Source organism: Talpa europaea, assembly GCF_964194135.1.
Source record: "Talpa europaea genome assembly, chromosome: 11".
Classification (NCBI taxonomy): Eukaryota; Metazoa; Chordata; class Mammalia; order Eulipotyphla; family Talpidae; genus Talpa; species Talpa europaea.
Window position 1 is genome coordinate 15,324,839 of NC_140078.1, and position 27,169 is coordinate 15,352,007.

Sequence of the window (27,169 nt, forward strand, 5' to 3'; positions counted from 1 at the left end):
GATTCAAGAGGGTGAGAGGATTCACCAGAGGCAGAGTGGGGAACAGAACAGGCAGACTAAATGAAACACACTGCTGAGGGGAGCAGCGGGAGAGACAGGAGAGGTCTGCCTCGCCATGTGGGTTAGCTCTGGTGGAGAATCCACCTTGAACTCACATCGCAGTGGCTGGCAATGGCTTGATAGCCCTCAGACATTAACCTGGGCACCATCAGGGAGGCCCCCTCTATGTGAATTTTAAACTAAGCTTATTAATTTCTATAATTCAAAAAAGTCTGCTGGGATTCTTATTGAATTGATCTACAGATCAATCTGGAGAGAAATAACTTCTTGTTGACATGTTGACATACTGAATCTTCTAATCCATGCTTTTCTCCTTTTGCTTAGAACTTCTCTAACTCCAGTATTTTTTAGTGGACATGCCTTGCACATCTTTTGTCAGATTCAGTCCTTAAGTAGTTCATATTTATTTCATATGTCTGATGTTCTTGTTTTTGGCCTCTGGAATTTGCTTTGGCAGAGCCTTCCAACTAGGTGAGGTCTGGACTCACTGTGCTCACTGAGCCTGGCTTCCCAGCCTCAGAATGATCCCAACCCTCAGAGTGGCACCAGGAGACCGCCAGCCCCAGAACGGAACAACCAAAGGGCCCCCAGAGCCATCTCTGTGCCTACTCTCAGGCCTCACCTGTGGCTTTCTGGAACTTCTGTGATTCACTCGCTGATGGTCCCACTATCTCTCTGGCTGGGTGCCAATACTAGGCCCTGGGAAGTGTCAGTCTCTGTATAAGGCTCAGACTATGTGGCTCCCCCAAGGGCAGAAACCATTTCTCCCCACCAAGTCAAAGCTCCCAGGTATGTTGGGGTATGGGGAGAAGGGAGGGCATGACAGGCTGGGGACTGAACAAGACTTCGTTTTGCCTCCTCTAACTAAAAGACAATGAGAAGGACAACTTATTGGGTAAAACTCCTCCAAATGACAGATAATTTCACATCTTCATTGTACATCAGGCAAACATATCTAGACCCAATAGAAATAGATCATTTTCCATTCCTGTTGTGAACTATTCCCAAGGTCAAAACAGCAATGAGATCTCCTGCAAAGCACGTGTAGGGGTCAGGTTGGAGACACAAGAGAAGGAAGGAAGAAGGGAGGAAGGAGAAAAATAACTGAAGACTTTTCCCAAAGGGGTGGTGGGGAGGGAGAAGGATGGGGAGGGATCCTGCCCCGTGTCTTCTTTCCTGGGGGATTAGGAAGGGGCTGCAGACAAAGCAAATGACCCTGAATTCATGAGGACCCTACCTGATGGCCTAGTCCTCTGGGAATGCCCACCCTACCTGGGATGAAAAGAAGGAACTCTCCTGCACTGTAGGTGGGAATGCAAACTGGTCCAACCACTATGGAGAGCTGTGTGGAGATTTCTGGACCTACTAAACATAGAGCTTCCATAGGATCCAGCAATTCCACTCCTAGGTATTTACCCAAAGGACACAGAAACATCAATTCCAAAGAGCACCTGCACCCCTATGTTTATAGCAGCACTGTTTACAATAGCTAAGCTTTGGAAACAACCCAAATGCCCAAAAATAGATGACTGGATCAAGAAGATGTGGTACATATACACCACATGCAATTTGCAGCAACATGGATGGAGCTGGAAGGGATCATGCTCAGCGAAATAAGCCAGAAAGAAAAAGAAAAATACCAGATGGTCTCACTCATAGCAGGAATCTAAAAAACTTAAATAAGGGACCAGGAAAATGAATAACTATAAGAAAGAAAAAATCAAAATCAACAAACAACTATGAACAAGAGACACTCTATGAGGAGTGGGGGGTGGGGAGGGGAGGGATTGGGGTCAAAATAAGGGGATTGCAATTGTATGGGGAATATAAAAATAAAATTTATTTAAGAAAAGAAAAGAGTCATCTCCCCCGACCCCACCTCACCCCACCCCCCGTGGCCACGCAGTGAAGGCATTTGTCCCGAGCTTCCATCAAACCATGTCAAAGCATGCTGGGGGGCAAATTCCCATCATTAATCCAGAATTTTGGGGGTGGCACCCATAGCTGCCTTGGAGCGCAGGCCCTGAAAAATGATATCCACAGGCTGTTCTGAGGAAGTCTTGCCAAGGGGTACAGGGCCTTGGGGAAAGAGGGAGGTGGCAATGGAGATCCCCCTCAGGTTCCCACCCTGGCAAATACCTGCCAGGAACTTCAGACCAAACCCTTGTGATAGTCAAATGAGCACACACTTTGAAAGATGGGGTGCTGGTGGGAGTCCCCATGCTAGATCTATAGACTGGCAAAGAATGGGCAGAGTGGAGGAGGCAAGTGTGAGGATTACGTCAGACCAAGGAGGTCAGAGGGAGGTTTTTCCACAACAGTCTCAAAATCTTCCCCGAACATAGGAAAGTGACCTTAGAGAGCAGGGTCACTGGGGATCTGGAAGTATCTTCATGGATGTCAAAGGAAGATACAGTCCCCACCACCCCCTTAGGTCTTCCCTGATGAAGATGCAGCAAAGGAGGGCAAAGTCAGAGAGCTGGTGAAACTTCATTTCTATGCCATCACTATCTAGGTAGGAGGGGCCTTGGCTCTGAGCCTGTCTGCCAGACTCAGAATAGGCAGATGGCACAGGGTTGGGGGGTGGGGGGAGGGGCGGATGCAACTAGCCACCAGAGGGCAGCAGAGAGCTCCATGACTCTTTGCCAACCGGCTCAGCTCATCATCAGTGAAAGAGAACCACACTCTGGTTGACTCCGTCATTGCTAAGAAAATCCCATAAGAGTTATTCAGGTTGGCAGGGGTGAGATGCCCTCCAAGAAAACCTTTGCCCCAGTAGGCAGATCCCTAACTAAGCCACCCAGGTTTCAACCCCAATAATAGAAGCCTACACTGTATCAACCTGGTCTTGGCATCACCCCCAACTCTGGCCTCCAACTGCCTCCCCAACCTATTGCATCCCTCATTTAGTCAGCCAATATGTGCAGAGTTCCTACTATGCACCAGGTACTCTATTAGGCAGTTGGATTTCTCCTGTGAACAAATCAAAGCCAACGACCACCTGCCCACTTAAGCCTTCTATTGTTTGAAAAGAAGGTGCCATCAAACCATTCACTATTACCATGACTGGCCAGAATTTGGGTGGCTCTGAATTAAGTTATAGTGCAGCTCACAAATAACCTAATTTGAAAATAGACAAGAGACATTTTTCCAAAGAAGTCATTCAGATGGTTACTCATACATGAAAATGCACCAAACATCACCAATCATCAGGGAAATGCAAACCAAAATCACACTGAGCTATCACCTCACACCTGTTAGGAGAGCGATTATCAAAGAGATAACAAGTATGTGAAGGATGTTGAGAAAGGGGTCCCCTTGTGCACTGTTGGTAGGAATGTAAATTGCTATAGCTAGTATGAAAAACAGTACGGAGGAGTAAAATTAAGAGTAGAACTAACACATGATCCAGCACTTTCGGGGGTATGCTTTTTCTTTTTTTTTTTTTTAAAGGTAGAAGTATTTGTGGTTTTTTTTTTGGTTTTTTTTTTTGAAATTATTTTTTTATAGAGGCATGTTATTTATTTGTTTGTTTGTTTGTTTATACAAGCACTGGGTACAGTCAGAAGCGCGGGAGGGTGAGAGAATTCACCAGAGCCAGAGCTGGGAGCAGAGCAGGCAGAAGGACCGAAGTACACTGCTGAGGGGAGCAGCGGGCGGCAGGAGAGGTCTGCGCGCCATGTGGGACCCTCCTCTGGTGGCCGGGGAGCAGCTGGGGATCGAACCGGCACCGCAGAGGCTGCCGGCAGCTGCGCAACCCAGCGCTCAACCGCTGCGCCACCGGGGAGGCCCGGGGGGTATGCTTTTTCAAAGGAAATGAAATCAGTATCTCAAAGAGATATGTGCACTATTACATTCATTGCAGCCTTCTTTACAAAACTCAAAATAAAGAAATATCTGTGTCCATTGACAGATGAATGGATTTTTAAAATGGTATTTATAGAAAATAGAATAGCATTCTACCATTAAAATGAAGGCAATCCTGTCATTCATGATAACATGAGTCAACCTAGAGGACTTTATGCTACATGAAATAAACCAGATCCAGAAAGATATATACTGTCCTGTCTCACTCATATGTGGCATTTTAAAAAGTGAAACTTAGAGACCCAGACTGTAGAATGGTGTTTGCCAAGGGTGGGGGGAGCGTGGAGGATATGAGACATGTTTGTCAAAGGGTATAAATTTTCAGTTATCAGATGAGTAAGTTCTGGGAATGGAATGTACAGGATGGTGGCTATAATTAGTAATGAAGTGCCATATATTGAAATTTACTAAGAGTGTCAATCATAAATGTTCTCTCACACACGTGCAGCACCTGTGAGGCAAGGGATGTGTTAACTAACTTGATTTGTGATCATCATTTAACAACACATACATATGTTAAAACATCACACTGTACACATTTTTTGAAAAGTTGTATGACCTAAATATTTACAATTTTTATTTTTTTTTTTTTTAAAGATTTATTTATTTATTTATACAAGTACTGGGTACAGTCACAAGCGCGGGAGGGTGAGAGAATTCACCAGAGCCAGAGCGGGGAGCAGAGCAGGCAGAAGGACCGAAGGACACTGCTGAGGGGAGCAGCGGGCGGCAGGAGAGGTCTGCGCGCCATGTGGGACCCTCCTCCGGTGGCCGGGGAGCAGCCGGGGATCGAACCGGCGCGGCAGAGGCTGCGGGCAGCTTCGCAACCCAGCGCTCAACCGCTGCGCCACCGGGGAGGCCCTAAATATTTACAATTTTTATTTATCAACCATTCATCAATAAAGCTAGGGAAAACACATTATCATTTACAATGACTCAAAATATATGAGAAATTTTGATACAAATGTCAACAAAGATGTACAGGACTTTATGCTGAAAACTCTAAGACACCAATTAAAGAAGAAATCAAAAAATGCAAATTCATGATTAGAAAACAATATAGTGAAGAAGTCAATTCTCCCCAAATTGATATATAGGTTTAATATAATTTCTATAAAAATTCCACCATTGCTATTTCTGCAACTCTCTGTGAATCTATAATAATTTCAAACTAAAACATGATTTTAGAAAATCAATATATGAAAGCTCACAGTGGTAAAAACCTGTTTAGACAGGACTGAATTTGGAGTTCTGGAATGACAAAGGAAAAAAACATATGTATTTTTTTTTAAGACTTATTTATGCATACAAGAGCTGGGGTGCAGGCCAGAGGTGCAGGGGGTGAGAGGACTCACCAGAGACAGAACAGGGAGCAGAACAGGCAGACTGACTGAAATACACTGCTGAGGGGAGCAGCGGGCAAGACAGGAGAATTCTGCTGCATCATGTGGTCAGCAGCCTGGCCAGGGATCGAACTCATGCTGCAGTGGCTTCGGATAGCTGGATAGTTTCATAGTGCTGACGCTTAACCCTTTGAGCCACCAGGGGGCCTCAAGCATATGTGGAGAGAGGAGGAGAGGAACCAGCATAAACATGAGTAGTAAGAGAGGGAGCCAAAAGGCCAGTTAAGGGCCACAGAAATAGTCAAGGTAGCAGAAAAGAGCTTAGGGACAAGAGAACTCAAGACTTAGAGATAGATGGCTAGGGGGAGGGTTGGGGGGACGGGGAGAAATGAGGCATGAGAGTAACAGAAATGTCCAGGCTGACCTCAGCCTTCTGACTTGTGTAACAATTAGATGGAGCCACCATTTTGCAGTGACATGGCGAGGGAGGGCAGAATGCTCATGTGAGTGGGATTCTGTAAGACTCTGCGCTCCATCTCATGTCTGTTCAACAGGGTCCCTGGGAGATATCGGCCATGGGGGTTGAGGAGAGTTGTTTCGGAGACACCAAGCTACTTGAGTTTGAAACTCCAGGAAAAGTTCTGCATTGGTCATTGGAATAACCTTAGAACCAGGCAAGTCCATGAAAAAAAAGGTCAAATTCCATTAGGCATAGAAAGAATAGCTGAATTGAGATGGTACAGGAACATGAAAGGAACAATCATTTACAAATTTTCAAAATAGACCAGGTTGGAAAGAGGCAGTCAAAGAATTGTGTAGGGGGAGTTGATAAAGTGGCCACAATTCCTGCTGTCACATTACCAGAGTAGAAGGTTGAGTCGCAGCCACCTGCTAAGAAGTGTGCAGCCAATAAAAATGGTATGGCTCTCAGGTCAGCTCCAGGACTCTCTGGAGCCTCCCACCTTTCCAGTCAGATTGTGCCCCCCACCTTAGCACCTCCTGTATAGAAATGGGGTAGTTGTGGCACCTCTTCTCACATCCATGATTCAAGGCTGAGCAAACTGGCACGAAAACCCTCTAGTTCATCCAAGTCCACTGCCCCAGGTTCTAAGTCTGCTTTGCAGACCTATTTGCATGCTAATTTGCATTACTCTGCAAACCGTGGCTTCCCCTTTAGAGAGTTAGTGCCTCTCTTTCCCATACCATTTTCATCTCTTCATTCATATCCTCCCAAAAATGGAGGCTTTTGGTGATGATAAAGAAGGGGTCCTCTCTATAGAGGGTCCCTGAGCTTCGACATTTACTCAAAATCTATAGAGGGTCAAAAATCCATTTATGAAAGCACAGATGCCCGCAGGAGCCAGAGGCCATGTCCTCATCTCCTACCTCCACCCGCTAGCACGGCCCATAGAGATGCAGGGGGGTGCCCAGACTGGAAGCTGAGATAATGAGGGTAGAGGAGAGGAAGGGGTTTGAGGACCTGTGCACTCAGGCTAGGACCCTGCTCCCCAGGAGGAGCCCAGCAATCAGAACTCCCTGCAGCTCAGAAGGAGTATTTATAAAGCACAAGGTCAAAAATAAATAAATAAATAAATAAATAAATAAATAAATAAATAAATAAATAAATAAAGTGCAAGGCCATTAGGGTTCTTAAAGGGTGGAGGTTGAGACTTGGCCTGGAAGGCAGGAAAGGCCTCAGGGGACCACAATATGGGGACTGACACTGCCCTGGTTTCATGACACGGAGGTGATCCTTCTCGCGCTCCTTGTCCTGCCAGGGAGACCCAGGATGAGGAAAAGACAAATCCTCAGTTTGGAGACACCTCTTCATCAAAGCGCTTCTACATCCACTCTGCTTGCACCTGACATACCAGCTGGAAGAGTACCTTGAGGGTCCTGGGCCCTTGTGGCCAGGCATATAAAAATGGAGTCCAGGTGACCCCTTCAGCTACACCCATGAAGTCTAGTTAACCTGCAGCAAGACACGCTGCACACCAGGGGTGGCTCCTGGGACAAGGGTCATTCACTGAGGAACCCACATACTCCAACCAGACCCTCGCTCCTCTATGCAGCCTATTGTGAGTGCTGCAGTCTCCTCCCCTTCCTTCTGCTGCTGTTATACTCCTCTAGAATTAAAGTCGCCAGGTAGTTCCCGCAAGGGGACCTCAGAGCCATGGCTGCATCAACCTCCCTGGTCACCAGCTTCTCAGATGGCCCGAGGTCCTCTGCTCCTGGTACTTATGACCTCGTGAAGTCAGCTCCAGCACTAACGGAGCTGGCCAAGCAGTCAGGAGGATGTATTAGAAATATCAGTGTGTATGTTCCAAAGCTCGATCATAAAAGACATGGCAGCTTCAATCTCGCTCTTCTGGATCATTGATTCTAGCTACCAAGACACAGGGACATGCAAGCAGCCCTGGAGACGTCCATGTGAATCTGAAGCACAAACTTGCCAGGCTGAGATTGAGCCTTCTTGGGAACATCTTGCAGCGCCGTCAGGCCTTCCTGTTGGCTTCCACCGTCTTGTCTACAACTTTATCAAAGCTTCAGCCAGAACCCTCAGTAAAACTGCTCCTGAATCCCTAACCCACTAGAACTGTGAAGGTAATAAATGTTTATTGTTCTTTTAAGCTGCTACGTTTTGGTATAATTTGGTAATTAACACCTTGTGATTTACAAGGCCATATGACGAGTGTATGTTTAACTTCATAAGAAGTTTCAAGACAGTCGTCAAAAGTAGTTGTCCATTTTACACTCATACCTACACCATATGCCAATTCCTGCTGGGTTGTTTTTTTTTTTTTCCTAAAATCCATCCACCAGAGAGAATTGATATTAGGGTACAGCAAGGTGCAGGAACCCAGTTGCACCAAGCTGCCACACCCTCCTGCCTATCTCCTCTGTGTTATGAATCAGCCAACCGGCCATTGCCAGGTCTGGGAAAAATCTCCAATCCCTCCACATGGAGAATTACCTCCCATCTGATCACATTCCTGATCATGGAAAGCAGCCTGCACTTGAGAGCTAACAAAACCCTTTCCCTGAAATCCTCCAGGCCTAGAAATCCTCCAGGTCTAGAAATCCTCCAGGCCTCCCCAACAAATGGACACAAATGAGGTTGCAGTCATAGGGAAAAACACACATCGTCAGGCCATGAGTAATCCAGGCTCCTCAATATGCCCAAGTTATTTCTGAAAGTCCCCAGGGTAACTTATATGAGCTCAGCACAGGGATCCCTTCTAGAAAGGCAAGTCCTCAGCACCTCACCACTGCCCCAGTCAGCTTGTCCTGATGATCATGACCTTGTGGTCCCACTAGACTCCATCCACTCATCCCCCTGAACTTCTCAAGTTGCCACCCCCAGATCATGTAGGTCTGTGTGTCAAATAGAAATAAGAGTGCCCTTGTAGTAGACTTTGTTGGTGCCCTGCCTGGGTTCTCTTTCCTGAGCCAGTACACCCTCCACCGGCTGCTGCGAAGGTGGTGCTGCTCTGGAAGATTGCCCTTGGCTAATGAGTGACGCTGGAAGGTTATACGCCTTGTCCTTGTCCCAATAACTGAGTGTCACAAGAGGACAAAAGTTTCCCTGTTACTTTAAGGGGCCAAAAAATCCTAGGCCATTCATGCTCCAGGGCTCCCTGTGGGATTTGACTAGACTGCAACTGAAGTCCAGCCTTCCCTGCCCCACTTCATTCCTTCCCTCTAATGCTTCTTTGAGAGCATGACTCAGTAACATGCTTGCTCAAGGCTTCCCAATGCAGCTTCTTCCCTCGAGGGAAGAAAGCACACCTTTCTTCCCAGCTAAGGCCCCAGAAGTTGACAAAAACCCTCCAGAAATCAGCTCCCATATCTGTCTGTAGCCTTTCTCTGCAAGCCTCGGAGGACAGTCCAGGAGCAGGGTGGAAGGACAGATAACAACCATTCTACTCCACTCCACTCCTCACCCTGCCCTGCTCTCCCCAGGAGCCCACCAACCACCAGGAGCCCTTCCCCTCCCCCGTGTGCAAATCATTCCAAGCAAAGCTGCCTTCCTGCTAGGCCCCGCCCACTAAACACCCATTGTTCATAGTGTATTCATTCGACCTTCCAAACAATCCTGTTCAATCACTATTATTAACTCTCCTGTTCCACTAGTGGAGAGGCCAGATGCAATTTACTGCAAAGCTAAGGAAACTTAAGCTCACTTGCCTGGGCCCCTTCCAAAGTCCTGCTATTGTGTAATCAGAGTTTTGTATTCTTCTGCTCAGATGAGCTTCAGGCCCCACAAAGTCTAACTCTGCCCTTGGAGAAACTGAGGCTCTGAACAGTGAGGCAACTTGCCCTAGGACACTAGCTTAATGAGAAATGAAAGCAGATTTTTAACACTGTTTTGCTGTCCCCCAAGTTCTTTTCCTGTCCTTCATCCTATGATATACCCTGATGCTCCCCCAGATCCATCAAGGTGCCCAGAACCCAGTCTTTTAGCCTCCCTCAACTCCCAGTATGCTGCCACCCCAGCTGCCCACTGCCAACCCCTCTATCTGCCATGGCAGGTCGTCATGGGAGCCTGCCAGGCCAGAATGTGTGTAGTCAGAGGAATTTTTCTTTTCCTTTTAATTTTTTGGCATATGAAAGTTTATTACTTTCATGTTTTCACCATCAAAATTTATGTTCTTGGTTTTCTTCCCTTTGTATAAGGCCAAAAGAGGGCTACTGGCTAGCTTGACAAGCTTAAAGGAAATTCCAGAAACATCACCAACAGCATGACCTTTGCAACTAAAATCAGCAGCCAGAACTTCATCCTTTTCCTCAACAAAATTCAGGCAACAAAATTTTTGGTTCTTCATCAGCTAGACCCAGATATGTTTCCTGAAGGCCAAATTTGACTGTTTCGCTTCAATCCCTACTTTTCCCAGCACGACTCCCTTTGCTCAGGAAACATCTCCAAAAGAACTGAGATAGAGCCTCTTCTGGGCTCCAACCAAATGGGCTTTCTTTACTGTATTTTTCACTTCTGATCTTGTCAGTTACTAGCAAACTTTCCAACAGTAGAAACACCGCAACACTTGCCCACCTAGAACCACAGCCCAAGCAAAAGTCAGAGTTATGCTTAAATATCAGGGTGGAAGATGTATGCCTGGATGTCATCAGTGGAAGGCACCCAAGGAGCTTCACTGTACCCTGACATAGGCCTTCTGAGTGTCTGTATGCTCCCATCAGCTAAGGTGGTTGGCTAACAGGGTACCTGGGGGTGCTCTAGAGAAATTGGAATGTGTATCAGCAAGTGTTTGCTGTGTAACAAATCACCCCAAACTGTAGTGGTCTAAACCTATTCATTTAGCTTACAGTTCTGTGGGTCAGCAATTTGGGCTGGGCTCTGCTGAGCAATGCCCTCTCAGCTGGGCTGCCTTGTATGTGTGTTGTCAGTTGCCAGCTTGGGTGGAACTGGCATACCTCACCTCTGTTCCACAGAGTCTCTCATCCTCCCATGGCTAAAGACTGCTTACAAGGCAACTGGGCAGAATTTCAAGAACACAAGTGGAATTGAGTGAGAATATCAAGGCCTAGGCACAGGACTCACCCACTATCACTTTTACCACATTTGAAGACCCAAACTTAGGGACAGGCCAGCAACAATTGCTCATTTTTCCATCAGCTTAACTGGGCCACAGTGCCCAGATATTTGGCCAAATATTATTCTGGATGTTTCTGTAAAGGTGGGGGTTTGTTGGTTTTGTTTGTTTATTTGTTTTTTGTTTGTTTGTTTTGATGTGATTAACCTTTAAATCAGTAACCTTTAACCTTTGAGTAAAGCACATTGTCCTTTATAATGTTGGGTGGGCCTTACCCAATCAGTTGAAGACCTGAAAAGAGAAAAAGTCTGATGACCCCCAAAACTTTGCAGTCAAACCACAAGTCTGCTCTGAGTCTCCAGCCTACCTGGCTACCCATTAGATTTTTTGACCCTCGAAGTCTCCATAATGGCAACTCTTCTGGCTCTACCTCTGCTCACCTGTTCCCAGTTTGACTACTCGCCACCTCCCAAGTCCCAGCCCCATTCTGCCTCCTGCCTAGCCTCCTCCCCAGCCTCTGTGAGTCCCATCTAATCACTTGGTCAGGATGCCACGGCTAGCCACACATGCATGTCTCTCAGGCTCCCACGGCAAGGTTGATTAAAAAATAGACAGCACTGGACCCACAAACTCCAGTCCCTGATTTGTCACAACCCTGCTATGTGATTTAGAGATGTCACTTTGCTTCTCAGTTTCCCCACCTGTCAAGTGGAGACAATATCTAGCTATAGCGTGTTCTACGGCAGCCTGCCCATCTTCTTGGGGCCTTACCACTTCAGGAAGCTTAACAGGCTTTCAGCTACATGTCTGCATGTCTGTTCCTGAGAACTTTCTTTCCTGAGCTGCAGAAGACCAGGTAATTGGGAGGGCCAAGGAGCTAAGGTCACTTAGAGGAGCTCTGCCTCTATAACGAGAGTCGATGGGGAAATTCCCCAGTTCCAGCGCCTCTCAGACAGAATCTCTCCAGGGCCCAAGTGCCTCTGAAGTGCAGTGTCCCCAGCAGGACTAAGTTCCTATTGCCTGCGGAGGCGATTGGCTGCAGAGGGCACCCTCCCTTTCTCACTGCCCACTCCCACTGCAATGGACCAGTGGCATTTGAGTCTTTGTGTTTTCTTCTGAGGAAGCACAAACTAAGATGCCTCCCAGTCCTGTCTATGACACAATTAGCCTGTGTTAATTAAACAGCAGGGGCTATGAGCAGGCAGGTGAGCCCAAGACTGGGAGGGGCTTTCCAACCCTCATCTCTGCTCTGGACCCAAACAATGAAGGGACAGTTCGCAGAATGCTGGTGGGACTTCTGTCACCCCAAATTGCAGCCATAGCCTGAAAGTAAGGAAAGGACATGCTCAGTATCCATATTCTAGTGAGTAACCACTGAGTCACCCACTGCTGGAAGGCCCCTGGTTTACTAAGAAGCAGTGCAACCAGCTCCTCCACTGTTCCACCTAAAGAAAGAACTGGGGGGTTGGTGGGAGGAAGGGAGCCTGGGGGGTATAGCTTAGTGAAGGATGAGGGGTTTCCCTTTCAACCTCTGAGACAAGGGAGCCAGGGGTTCCAAGCTAATCAGGGAAATAGTCGATGTGTCCCTTTGCAAATCCCTCCAGACCAGCCCAGACTGTCATTCTCAGGGTCTACATCTCTAACTCCCAAGGTCTCCGGCCTGGCATCTTCAGCAGCCTCCTTTTGGGCCTCTCTGTCTCTTCTCTTAGCCTCTTGACTTCCCCAATTCATCTTTCTGATCTGGATCTTTCTAAAACTGAGTGGTAAACTACTATAGGCCAGAGGTTACCCATCACCTGTTCCCATGTGAACTGTGAGCTAAGTATGGGTTTCACATTTTGTTTTTAAAGAAAACTATGTGGGGCCTCCCCGGTGGCGCAGTGGTTGAGCGCTGGGTTGCAAACCTGCCCGCAGCCTCTGCAGCGCCAGTTCGATCCCCGGCTACTCCCCGGCCACCAGAGGAGGGTCCCGCATGGCGCGCAGACCTCTCCTGCCGCCCGCTGCTCCCCTCAGCAGTGTACTTCGGTCCTTCTGCCTGCTCTGCTCCCCGCTCTGGCTCTGGTGAATTCTCTCACCCTCCCGCGCTTCTGACTGTACCCAGTGCTTGTATAAATAAATAAACAAATAAATCTTTAAAAAAAAAAAGAAATAAAGAAAACTATGTGACAGAGACATTTGTCAACCCTGTTCTAAACTCTAAATCTCATGCTTAAGGGAGTGGCCTTCCTGCTGGCCTCATCCCACACACTCACCCCGACACATCATGTGTCTTACCCTGTACCTGGAATGCCCACCTTCCTCCCTCAAGTGCCTGGTCTATTACCTACACTTCCAGTCTCATTCCCAGGGGCCCTTTGGGTGGGCCTGGGCCTATTGGCCTCAGACCTTGCCCTGACTTCCCCTGCTCTACTCCCTATGACCAGAGCCTGCCCCTATGGGTCCTGTACACGCCAGATCACAGCTGGGATTAGCTGAAGGGTAGGAGACAGGAGGGCGAAGAAAAGGAAAATTCCAGGATATTTCATCCTGGGGTCTCTGAAGATGGTGGGGTCTTATCCATGATTTCAACTCGCAGAAGCTAGAACCCACCCTGGTTCCAGTTCCCGCTGAGTGATCTGAGCCCCAATAACACCACTTTTCCTTCCTCCTCCTCCCCAGGGTGGTTACAACTTACCACTGCTAATCTCTTGATTCCCTCCACCCCACCCCACCCCCACACACACACATTGACTTCTCAGCTCTCCCATTACCTGTGTAACCAATTTCCTGTACTCAATTACCTCTGTTTAAACCCTGGTTTCTGTCTTCCTGGTGAGACTCTAACCAATACACCTATCCTCATGTTAGGGGGAAAGGATGTCCTGAGATAATCTCATACAGGCTTTGTGGACTCCACCCCCACTCCAGACTAAAGCCATCAGGACATTGGGAAAGACAAATCCCATCACCACCAAGGGGAGGGTGGCTGGGACCTGAGGGTGGAGTTGGGCAGCCAGGCTGGATATAAAAACCAAACACATGGGCCTTGAGTTTCTCTCTGGCTTCACCGCTCCTGGCTGGCGGCCAACTCTGAGAGCGCCATTTTGGGATTCCTGATCGGCAGATCGGGTAGGACGCATTTAAAACTTTGTCTCCCACTTTTCTCCCAGAGCTGTACATTTCCTCATTTCCCCTTCCCTTGTAATAAACCTTTTATTAACCTTTCACGTGTGCCTGCAGTAGAGCATTGATAAGTCCCTTTAAGCGCGCGGGTGAGGACCCACAGTCAGGCACCCCGTTTTGTATCGGGGTTGCTCTACAACACTCAGAGACCCCGGGCCCTAGGCAAGTTCACACCCCTGCTATTACTTCTTTCATTATTTGAACAAGCAGTTACTGGATACCACTGGTGTTTTAGACCAGGGGACACCAAACCATGACCTACTGGCCAATCCAGGCTGCTACCTATTTTGTAAGTAAGTTTTTACGGGAATGTGGCCATACCAGTTTATTTACATATTGCCTACGGCTACTTTCAAAGGCAGAGTTGAAAGGCTAAGACAGAGACCATATGTCCCATAAAACCAAAACTATTTACTATCTGACCCTTTTCAGAAAAAGCTCTGTATGCTCTTACTACTCAAATATAGTCCCAGGAACAGCAGCCCCAACTTTACCTGGAAACTTATTAGAACTGCACAATCTCAGCCCCCAGTTGAGATCTCCTAAATAAGAATCTGCATTTTAACAAGAGCCTCAGATTGATACTTGGGGACTTTGAAGTTTGAGCTTTAAGATGTCACCCCCTTATCATAGCACTCTTGCTGCTCATTAGGAACTGACTAATTAATCGCTTGTCTTCCCTACCAGAGGGAAGCACATTATTCAGGCATTGTTTTCCCTTGGATTCCCAGCACCTGATAAGGTGGCTGGCTCAGAGGAGATAAGCCATGAATCTTTGACAAATAGCTGAAGGAGGAAAGAGTTTCAAAAGAGCAGTTACCACTTTTTACATATCAAATTAGCAAAGATCCAGAAGTTGTTAGCACATGGCATTGGGAAAGTAAAGAAAACAGAGCTTCTTTCACTTTCTGTGGGGGTGTCAATTTGCAGTACTCATCAAAATTCAATTGCACATACTCTATATTTATTTATTTATTTTTTTAAAGAGGCATGGGCATGTATTTTTATTTATTTATTTGTTTGTTTGTTTGTTTTTATTTGTACATGCACTGGGTACAGTCAGAAGCGCGGGAGGGTGAGAGAATTCACCAGAGCCAGAGCGGGGAGCAGAGCAGGCAGAAGGACCGAAGCACACTGCTGAGGGGAGCAGCGGGAAGCAGGAGAGGTCTGCATGCCATGTGGGACCCTCCTCCGGTGGCCGGGGAGCAGCTAGGGATCGAACCGGAGCTGCAGAGGCCGCGGGCAGCTTCGCAACCCAGCGCTCAACCGCTGCGCCACTGGGGAGGCCCCAAAATGCACATACCCTTTAAACTTACAGATCTTTATCTTCCAGACAGACTCACACCTGGGGAAGTGACGGGCTCCTGACATATTCATTGCACCACTGTTCCTGAGAACCAAAGACTGGACACAACTGACTGTCCACCAAGAGATTTGCTCAGTAAGAGGGGACATATAATGGGCCTAAGCAAGTTTTAAAAACAAAGACCTGGAGCAAAATGCAAAACAGTATACTCCTCAGGGAACACCCAAAACTGGGCAGGGAGTAAGAAGAAAATACACATACTTGCTTGTATATTTATAAAGTATCTCTGGAAGGATATGCACTGATTGACCACAGGAAGAAGCCCACTTTCACTGTCTACCCTTTGGTACTTTATGAATTCAAAACAAAAGAAAAACAGGAAAATCTGCAGAAAAAATAGAGAAGTGTCAAAAATGTAGACATGGTTTCTAGATGTCCAATCTAGAGCCTTGCTAGTTGAAATGTGATTCATAGACAGGCAGCACTGGAATCACCTGAGTGATAGTGTTAGGGGGAAAAGGATGTCCTAAAGCTAATTCCATACAGGCTTTGTGGACTCCACCCCCACCCCAGGCCAAAGCCAAAGACACTGGGAACTCCAAATCCCATCACCACCAAAGGGAAGGTAGCTGGGACCTGAGGGTGGGGTGAAGCAGCTGGGTTGATATAAAAGGCAGACACGTGGGCTTTGGGGGTCCCCCCATTTTGACTCTCCACCAGCTCGCAGCGTCTGGCCAGCTCTGAGAGTGCCTTTGGGTTTCCAGGTCGTCGGATCGGGTAGGACGCATTAAAGACTTTATTTCTCTATTTTCTCCCTGAGTTGTACATTTTCCTTATTTCCTTTTCCCTTGTAAATAAGCCTTTTATTAACCTTTTGTGTGTGCCTGTAGTGGAGTATTCATAAGTCCCTTGTAAGCGCGCGGGTGAGGACCCACAGCCAGGAACCCGTTCAATATCGGGGCTGCTCTATAACAATAGAAATGCAGAACCCCACACCCCACCACATATGGACTTGGTCAGACGCTGCATCTTAGCAAGCGTCCCAGGGAATCTGAGCTCTGTGTTCCGGTTGATACATGCTGGACCAGGCAACCAGACAACTCACTCCTAGCCGCACCACCTGGTTTCCACAGTCTGCCACTAGTGAAACAGCTGCCTTCCCCCTAAACTGGGGTTCCATCCCGGTGAGACACCAGGGCCCAGGCTGCTCCCATTACAAGGAGGTTTTCAGCAACCCTTCCCAGGCCCCGGCTGGCCCTGAGCCCAGAGCCCTGGCAGGTCCCCAGCCAAGACAGCTCACTTCCTCCTCCTGGAGCCGCTGGGACTGCTCTCAGAACGGAAACATTTGAGCGATCTCCACTACCCCAGTTAGAAGCTCTTTCCGACAAGAATAAAGATGCATCTCTCTGGCTCAGGTTTACTCATAACTGGTATTTATTCCTCCACCTATCGGTGCCTCTCGGTCCCTGGAACCCTGACCTAGTGGTGGAAGGCAGGCAGGGGAGGGGTAGGCTGGGGCAGGCCCCACTGGAGAAGGAGAGAGAAGGAAAAGGCAGGAGCCTGGCTGCTGCCTCTGCATCCTTGATCCACCTGGAACAGCTCCAGGCCACATCTGGAAAGAGTGACGCCACTGGACTTTTTGGAGCAGCAGGGAGGAGGTGGGAGAAAGGAGGGGAAAGCAATGCTGACGTTGGTTGGTCCAGACCACCCACGAGTTTGCAGTTGGATGGCTAAGTAGGGAGACAAGCTTCTCCCACTACACTCCCCCCCACTCCAACTCCCAACTCTGTGCCCAACATCTGAGCCAGCACAGAGCAGCCGTGAGTGAACATCCCACGTGGCAGCTGTCCTGAGACTTTCCCCACCCCAAGTTGAAGGGACTGTGTATGGGTCAAACCCTTTCTCTCTTTCTAGATTCTTCTACTCCTTCCACCTCCTAATGTCAGCCCTACCCCCAAACAGATGCCTGAGCTCTCCTCTTTTGCCTTCAAGTTTCCTACTGGCTCCCTCCTCAGTCTCTCCTATTCACCATCCCTAGGTGACTAATGTCTCAAATTAAAAACAAAACCAAGCCACAAAACCACTAAGGTGCATACAGCCCAGAAGGGCTTACACAATGCTTCTACATTCTTGAGTGTGTTTGTTATCTAATAGCCTGCAGGGTTAGAATTCCTACCCCTACTCAACAGAGGGAGATACCAAGTCCAGGAAAAGTGAAAGGACTTGACAAGCTGTCTCACATAGTTACAGGGACCTCAGGGCTCAAATGCACACCCAGATGCCATCTCCAAGGCCTCAAGGCCCTTCCAGAGCAAAGCTCCAAATCAGATAGGGTTTCTCTCAGCAGCCACCTGCTATAACCCAAGTTCTGTGAGTGGTTATGCCCCTTACTGACCCAGGCAGCCCCAAATTCAGAGACTTGTTTCGTCTCCCTTGTCCTCCGCCCCAGTCACTACTGATTGCTCCCCAACCATGTCCCACCCTTGGGCCTCCTCTCTAAGACACACCTCCTTGTATTGTGCTGCTTTGTTGCACTTTACGGATATTGCATTTTTCACATTTTTCACAAGGTCCTTGACAACCATCCGTACCATCTCTCCAGCAGTACCTCTTTACTTCGTGTCTATGGCACATGTTGGTAATTCTCACAACACTTCAAACTTTTTCCTTATTTTTATATTGTTATTGGAATCTGTGATCAGTGATCTTGATGCTACTGTTGTCATTGTTTGGGGGCACCATGAACTGCACCCGTATAAGAAGCTGAGCTTCATAAGACTGTTCTAACTGCTCCCCTGACTGGCCAATCTCCCATCTTGCTCCTTCTCCTTGGGCCTCCTTAGTCCCTGAAACACAGCAATATTGAAATTATGACAATAATCCTAAAATAGTCTCTGAGTATTCAAGCGAAAGGAAAATTATATGCCTCTCATTTTATAGCAAAAGCTAAAAATGATTCTGCTAAGCAAGGAAGACATGCCAAAAGCCCAGACAAAACAAAACCTAGGTCTCTTATGCCAAATTGCAGCCATGTACAGAATGCAAAGGGAAAGTTCTTGAAGGAACTGAAAAGTGCTTCTCCAGTGAACACGCAAGTGATCAGAAAGTGAAAGCCTTTTTGCTGATAGGGAGAAATTTTAAATAGTCGGGATAGACGACTATTTAACCAGTCCCAAGATTTCCTTACACCAAAGCCTAATCCACAGCAAAGCCCCAACTCTATTCAATTCTCTGAAGGCTGAGAGAGGTAAGGAAGCTGCAGAAGAGAAGTTTGAAGCCAGCAGAGGTTGGTTCATGAGGTCTAGGGAATGATGTCGTCTCTGTGACATAAAGGTGGGTGACAGAGCAGCAAAGGCTGATGTAGGGGCCTCCCCGGTGGTGCAGCGGTTGAGCGCTGGGTTGCGAAGCTGCCTGCAGCCTCTGCGGCGCCGATTCAATCCCCAGCTGCTCCCCGGCCACCGGAGGAGGGTCCCACATGGCGCGCAGACCTCTCCTGCCGCCCGCTGCTCCCCTCAGCAGTGTACTTCGGTCCTTCTGCCTGCTCTGGCTCTGGTGAATTCTCTCACCCTCCCGCGCTTCTGACAGTACCCAGTGCATGTATAAACAAAACAAACAAACAAATAAATAAATAAAACATGCCTCTATTAAAAAAAAAAAAAAGGCTGATGTAGGAGCTGCAGCAAGGTACCTAGAAGCTCTAGTTAAGTGATGAAGGTGGCTGTACTAAAAACAGTTTTTCTTTTTTTTTTTTTAACTTTATTTTTTTTTTAATTTTCTAGAGGCATGTCTTATTTATTTATTATTATTTGTTTGTTTGTTTGGTTTATACATGCACTGGGTACAGTCAGAAGCGCGGGAGGGTGAGAGAATTCACCAGAGCCAGAGCCGGGAGCAGAGCAGGCAGAAGGACCGAAGTACACTGCTGAGGGGAGCAGCGGGCGGCAGGAGAGGTCTGCGCGCCATGTGGGACCCTCCTCCGGTGGCCGGGGAGCAGCCGGGGATTGAACCGGCTGCAGAGGCTGCAGGCAGCTTCGCAAACCAGCGCTCAACCGCTGCGCCACCGGGGAGGCCCTAAAAACAGTTTTTCAATGCAGATGAAACAGGCTTATAATGGAGAAATGTGCCATCTAGGACTTATATTGCTAGAGAGGAAAAGTCAATATCTGACTTCAAAATTTCAAAAGACAGACTGACTCTCTTATCGTGGGTTAATGCAGCCCAAGTGGGAGCCAAGACTCATTCACCATTCTACAAATCCTAGGGCCCTTAAGAATTATGCTAGGGCCTCCCCGGTGGCGTAGCGGTTGAGCGCTGGCTTGCGAAGATGCCCACAGCCTCTGCAGCGCCGGTTCGATCCCCGGCTGCTCCCCGGCCACCAGAGGAGGGTCCCGCATGGCGCGCAGACCTCTCCTGCTGCCCGCTGCTCCCCTCAGCAGTGTACTTCGGTCCTTCTGCCTGCTCTGCTCCCCGCTCTGGCTCTGGTGGATTCTCTCACCCTCCCGCGCTTCTGACTGTACCCAGTGCATGTATAAACAAAAAAAAAAAAAAAAAAAAAGCAAGCAAACAAATAAATAAAACATGCCCCTATAGAAAATTTAAAAAAAAAAAAGAATTATGCTAAATCTCCTTGGGATAAAACGAAAAATAAAAAAAAAAAAAGAATTCTGCTAACCTACTCTTTCTATGAGCCATAAACAGAACAACAAATGCTGGACAACAGCACATCTGTTTACAAGCTGGTTTACGTATATTTTATTACGTATATTTAAATCCACTGTTGAAACCTGTTCAGGATTTTTTTAAAAGATTCTTTTCAAAATATTATTGTTCATTGACAATGCACCTGCACCTGATCACTCAGAGCTCTGATCACTCAAGCTCTTATCACTCTGATCGTTCATTATTCTCTGATGGAGAATAATGTTTCCATGCCTGCTAACACAACTTTCAAGCCTTATTATTTATGAAATACATTTCAAAGGGCTATAGCCACCAGAGATAGTGATTCCTCTAAAGGATCGGGGGAAGTCAATTGAAAACCTTCTGGAAAGGATTCACCATTCCAGGTGCTATTTACAATGCATGGGAAGAGGTCCAAATAGCAACATTAACAGGAGTTTAGAAGAAGGTCATTCCGACCTTTATGAATGACTTGGAGACATTCAAGGCTTTGGTGGAGGAAGCAATTGCAAATGTGGTGGAGATTGCATGAGAATTAGAATTAGAAGTGGAACCTGGAGACATGACTGAATTGCTCAACTCTCATGATAAATTTTTTTTAAGATTTTATTTATTTATACAAGCACTGGGTACAGTCAGAAGCGCGGAAGGGTGAGAGAATTCACCAGAGCCAGAGCGGAGAGCAGAACAGGCAGATTGACGAAGTACACTGCTGAGGGGAGCAGCGGGCAGCAGGAGAGGTCTGCGCGCCATCTCATGATAAAATTTTAATGAAGAGTTGCTTCTCATGGATAAGCAAAGGAAGTGGTTTCTTGAGAGGAATTTACTTCTGGTGAAATGCTGTTTGTTTGACAAACTTTGGGGATTCGCCCCAGACCTGACCTTCCCTTAGTCCTACATTACGGAGTAGGGGGAACAGGCCTGCACATCCCCTGCCCTTTTCAGGGCTCAACTCCAGGTCTTTCATTTTCTAGGTGTGGCATTCAGCCAAATACTTATCCATTGGAGTATCCATTGGAGTGGAACTCTCCTACTCCTTGTAAAGATGAATGTGTTGGGAACTTTTGCCTATTACCTCAAAATCCTCAGCCTCAGTGCTGAGTTGTCCTGTCCTGGGAAAGTTCATCCTGACCTGGTGCTGCTCCAGTACAGTCTGGTAGAATCCGCAAGGGAACCTCCTGGTCTTCATGCATAAATAGCCTCAAAATTCAGGGAGCTTACAGTGGGGTTTCTCTTGATCCATGGGGGGTAAGAGCCAATGGATGAATGCTTCTCCATTTTGCACCCAAGCAGAGAATTCTGAGAAACAACCAAGAAGGCTTCTCGGAAGTTGTGGTGGCACCGAGTCCCAGACACCACAGCTGTGGCCAACTCGTGATGACACATCTTGTAGTGACTGTTCCACCTTCCCTGTTTCACTCTTCTATTCTTTCCTGGGGTCACTTCCCCAAATAAACCACCTACTCACTCCTTTGTCAGAATCTGTTTGGAGGAAACCCAGCCTAACACCACAGGAAGACAGGAATCAGAGAAGTTAAGTCTCTTGTTCCAGGAACTCATAGCATGTAAGCAGCCAAACATGATCTGTTTAATGAAGCAGTAAATAAACACTCAGCATTGCCTAATGGATTAATCAATGTCTCTCCCAACAGTTCTAAGGACCCAATCACACAGGATACGAGTATGTGTAGAAAATTTTTGGTTTTAATTTTTAACTATCCATATTATGTCAGAACACACTCTCCATATAAAAAAGAAAGTCACTACCGATGTGATTACAATCTCTTTGGCTGTCTCTCACTGGGTACAATCAGAAGCAAGGGAGGGGGAGAGAATTCACCAGAGCCAGAGCGGGGAACAGAACAGGCAGACTGACAAAAATACACTGCTGAGGGGAGCAGCGAGCACAGCAGGAGAGGTCTGTGAACCATACGGGACCCTCGCTGGCGGCCGGGGATTGAACCAGTGCTGCAGAGGCTGCGGGCAGCCTCGCAGCCTGGCGCCCAACCACTACGCCACCAGGGGAGGCCCTATCTTAGAAATCTTTGTTTTTTGCCACAGGTAGTATTTTTGAATATGGGCAAACCATAGTTTAGTTATTCCCTACTGGAAGACACTTAGGCTGTCTCTCATCATCAAGCGTCTGCTTTTACTAACATTGATACAACAAGGCATAGACATGTCAAAGCTTCAAATGATTGCCATTCACTGTTACATTTATTTGCACACCCTCTGCTCCCACATACACTGGCACAGTTATCTTTGAACTGTCCAGACTGTTGTAATTCTGGAAATCAGAGTCTAGGGCTGGAACACACAGGACCTGCAGAAAGGTGAGGCCAGGCTCCATGGTCAGGTCCTGCTGAAGCATAATGTTATCACTTTGTGTGAAGGAATCTCCTAGGACACATGGCAATTAATGCAGATCACAGGTCCCTCCCCCCAGACCCCCAGATTCTGATTCAGGCTATCTGAGGAGCAGCCTGAAGAGCTACATTTTTACAAGCACCCCTGTGATTGCGATGCTGGAAGTCAGCCTGTCCATACTCTGGGAACCAGTGTTCCAGAAGCTCGGGTGGGGAGGCCTCCTGGCCCCAGGGAGATGAGGCAGCAGTGAGTTCCCCCTCTGATCACAGGAGCCAGAGGGGACATAACTAATGTGGGAGCACTGTCGTCAAGGCAGAGACCCTTTGGCCCTTCTTTCTCACCTCTCCATCACACCATTTCCCAGAACATCTTTAAAACTAGACATTGTACGGAAGTGAGAGAATAAAAAGCAAAAAGTGCCCTAAAAGTTGAAAAGGACAAAAATGTTCAAATGCAAATGCTGAGCTCTAGTAATCCAATAGATTCAGTTAATAAAATCTAAGGAACCGGCACACTTACCTGTACACTTTTTGTATCTGTCAACCCCCAGGAGGTGCCACGTCATCACTGTTCTCTTGTGTTATGTAGACGAAGAACGAACTACTGCCAGCTTTACCTGAGACTCACCAATAGAAAGCACAGCTGTCTCCCTATCACATTCTAATCACTGCAGATGCCTTAAAGCACGACCTATGATGAGTGGCACAAAAGAACAGGAGATCAAGCAGATCATCCCCAGCGGAGCAGAAGCAACTCAGAAGGCACCACCAGGAATACCTGAAAGTGTTGACAAAGAGGGAGGAGGCAGTGGGGACCAGATGAGCTGCCCTGGCTGGTAAGGGCAAGATGGGAGATGCAGTGGGACCACGCTGACCCCTCACCCTGACTCCCAGCAGTGACCTGGACCTCTTGGAGCCCAGCTACTCTATGACTGTTCCTGCCTGAGTAAGGGGCCAGACATGGGTCAGAGGAGGTGGCAACCAGAGCCTTACCCAGAACAGCCTGTGCCCAGCTGCAATCCCCAGGGCTCCCCCTCCCACAGCATCACCGCACACACACAGACACGCATGGTCACAAAGAAGTCAGAAGGAAAAACACCCCCAACCAGTCCAGGACCCCAGGAAGCCTCTTGAGTGTCATTTATACCATAAGACCCAGTGGCCCCAGCTGAAAGGCAAAACCCAACACAGAAGGGAGTGAGTCCCCGAGAATCAGCCCCCACCTCCTGTCTAGGCTGCAAGAACATGGGTTCATCTTGTCTCTCCCAGTAACCCACCAGCCAACACTGAGATGAGGACCACCTCCGCCCCAGGTTGGGGGGCTGCAACCTCTCTGCCCCAGGTCCTCTCTACCCCAGAAGGAACAGGCTGCTGAGAGCTGGAGGCACATTCAGAGCCAAGTTTGGGGTATCTTTCCCCCCACTCCTCAGCCCTCATCAGATTTGGGAAATTAAAAACAAAAAACACCTCTCAGTCTCAGCCCTTGCCAAGCTTCAATGTGCCAGCCAACACCTATTTGACAGACATGTGAGTAACGGGTCTTAAAAGTAGGGGCCTCCCCGGTGGTGCAAGGGGTTAAATCTCAGCACTATGAAGCTACCCATGGCCACTGCAGCACAAGTTTGATTCCCCAGCCAGGGAGCTGACCCACATGGCACAGCAGACCTCTCCTGTCTCCCGCTGCTCCCCTCAGCAGTGTATTTCAGTAGATCTGCTTGTTCTGCTTCCCACACTCTCTGGTGAATCCTCTCACCCCCACACCCCCTGCTCCCTGCACCTCTGGTCTACACCCCAGTTCTTGCATGCATAAATAAATAAATCTTTTTTTAAAAAAAGTAGGCCCTTCAGATCCCTCTGAACCCATATGGAGCTGCCAGGCCATCCCCACCAAGGCCTAGCCAAACTGCAACCTGATCAGCTAAATAAATAATTGTTGCTTTTGTAAGCCAATACATTTGAGATGGTTTTTTATGCAACAACAGACTGATACATCCACCCTAATATCTATATATAATCTATTATCTTTCTACACCAGTGTCCTCATTTACGGCCTTATCACTTCCTAGAATACCGCAATAACTTAATTTTTCCCTCCCTTCCAGTCTCTCCCAGATTGATTTTCATTTCTGTAATCCATGCTTCTCTTACTAACTTACATTCTGTTTATATTAATTAAAAAAATACATGGGCCTCCCTGGTGGTGCAGCTGTTGAGCACTGGGCTGCCTCTGCAGTGCCGGTTCGATCCCTAGCCATTGGGTGAGGGTCCCACATGGCGCGCAGACCTCTCCTGCTGCCCGCTGCTCCCCTCAGCAGTGTACTTCATCAGTCTGCCTGTTTTGCTCTCCTCTCTGACTCTGGTGAATTCTCTCACCCTCCTGCGCTTCTGACTGTACCCAATGCTTGTATAAACAAACAAACAAATAAATAAATCTTAAAAAAAAATACAGAAGTTCAAACTGAAAAAAATATCTATGAGATTATGATAGATATTGGTAGATCCACTGGCGGGTTTTGTTAATATGTTCAAAAGAAACACATTAGTATATCACATTTTATAATACTTGATACCTGCATTTCAATGTACAGGTTCAGTCCTGCCCAGGGATAATACTCAGCAAGCAAAAGGAAGAAACTACTGATACCTGCAATGATGGCTGCATTCTCAAATCACTATGCTAAGCAAGAGGAAGCTTACACAGGCGTACAGACTGTGTGATTCTATTTTTACGACATCCAAAAGCAGGCAAAACTAAGTTCAAAAAAGAACGTTCCTTTGGGTCTCACTCATAGTAGGAATTTAGAAAACCTAAATAAGAGACCAGGAAAAAGACTAATCAATACAAAGTAAAAATCAAAATCAACAAGCAACAAGCAACTATAAACCAGAGACTTACTGTGGGGGTGATGGGGGAGAGGCGGGGAAAGGAAGGACTAGAGTCAAAATAAGGGGGGGTGCAATTGTATGGGGAATATAACCAAAATGAAAATGCATACATGGTGCAAAGATGAAAAAAGATGTAAGAATTATATAAAATAAAATATTTAAATAAAAAATAAATAAATAAATAAATGTAAAAAAGAAAGAACGTTTCTTTGGGAAAAGGGGAGGGACACAAGCCATCTTCTGTCTGGGTGGTCAGACAGCGATACAACATGTACAAGGAGGTTTTAAAAAAAAAAATACTCATTGAGCTGACTCCCTGCAATGTATGCATTTTACTGTGGGTAAATTACAGCAGATCTCAAAAAGGTGATGTGGGGTGGTGGGATTTATGGCCTTTCTTTTGGCTGTGCAACATCTGAAAGTCCTCCTTACACTTGAGAAACCCTGCACCTTGGACTTGCTTTATCTGATGACGTAAGTGCAGGCTCAGAACCAGTTCAGCCTCTTGGGAATAGCTCCAGAGCTCTGGATCTGGGATGAGGCCACAGAAAGCAGGGACTGGAAACCCAGCCAGAGTCAGAGACAGTGGTGCCAGCAGCTTCAGCGCCCAGCCACATTCCTCCGTGGTCAGTCTTCCTAATCAACCCCATAAGTCACCCTGTCATCTTCTAAGAAATGCCCATTCTGCTTAGGCCACTTGGTGCCATTCCTGTGGTTGGAGACCAGATGCCCTGACTGGTAAGTGCCGTGTGAAAAGAACCCAGGACTGAGTGTCAGAAAGATCTGGGTGGTATCCTAAGTCACCCTGGTTCATCAAGTCCCCACCGTGCTGGGGGTAGGGCAGTTAGAGGGAGCGTGTCACATGACCAGCCCGGTTCACAAGGGAAAGCCAGAGGGCAGGGAGAGCTGTGGAGGGCAGCTGCAGGGCAAGCCAGCCCTGCCAGGGATTCGGGTTTCAGCTCTGTGGGCGGGGGCTGCAGTGCTCCAGTCTCGCAGGACTTGGAGGCAGAGCAGGAAGCTCATGGAATTGACCTGAACCCACAGAGCTGGAGCCTGTCAACATGGGCTGAGCACTAAGGCAGAAACAGCTTTCAAGGAGTGAGGGACCCACACCCCCGCATAGGGAAAGTTTCCTGAGGACCAAAGCACTGACTGGCCTTTAGGGAGTCCTCAGCATGATGAGGAGACTGAACCCAAGATGTGAAATGCGCCTTAGTGCTGACAGGTGCAAACTCACATGCACACACGCACAAACCTCCTCAAAGAGGAATACAGGAAAAATATGGAAGAGTGGCAAGGCAGTTCTACAGAGCTTACTTGCAGAGGGACCATCTACAGACGCCTCAATCTGGCTGGAAGTTGCTACTGTATGTGTCCAGCTGGGCCAAGGGAAGGAGGTTTGACCTCTAGGATTTGGGTGTATCAGTTAGCTAGTGCAGTAGGACAAATCCCTCTAAACCTTGAGGGTTTAAAATAGTAAGCAGGAGTCTACAGGTGAGCTGGGCAGCTGTAGTATTGTCTGGGTCACTCTTTCGTCTGTGGTCAGCTGTGGGTCAAGTCGGTATCTTTGTTCATTTGGCTGGGCTCTGCCATGTTGGGGGCCAGCTAGCGGCTGATAGAAGATAGCTTTGGCAAGGAAGCTTGTGTCAGTTCCACATGGTCTCTCATTCTCCACTAGGCTGGTGTGAGTTTGTTCACATGGTCATGGCAGCATTCGAGAGGGCAAGCAGACAGAGGCAAGGCCCTGTGAGGCCTAAGCTCAGGAAAGGGTTCAACATCACTTCTCCCGCTTCCAGGCCAAAGCAAGTCACAAGTCCAAGCTAGATCCAGCGGGTGGGGAAACAGACTCCACCTCTCAATGGGAGGAAGGGACTACAGTCCACATCATAAAGGGTATGAATTCAGGGGAGAGTTGGGGCTTTTTTTGCAATTACTTTGCTGTACAGG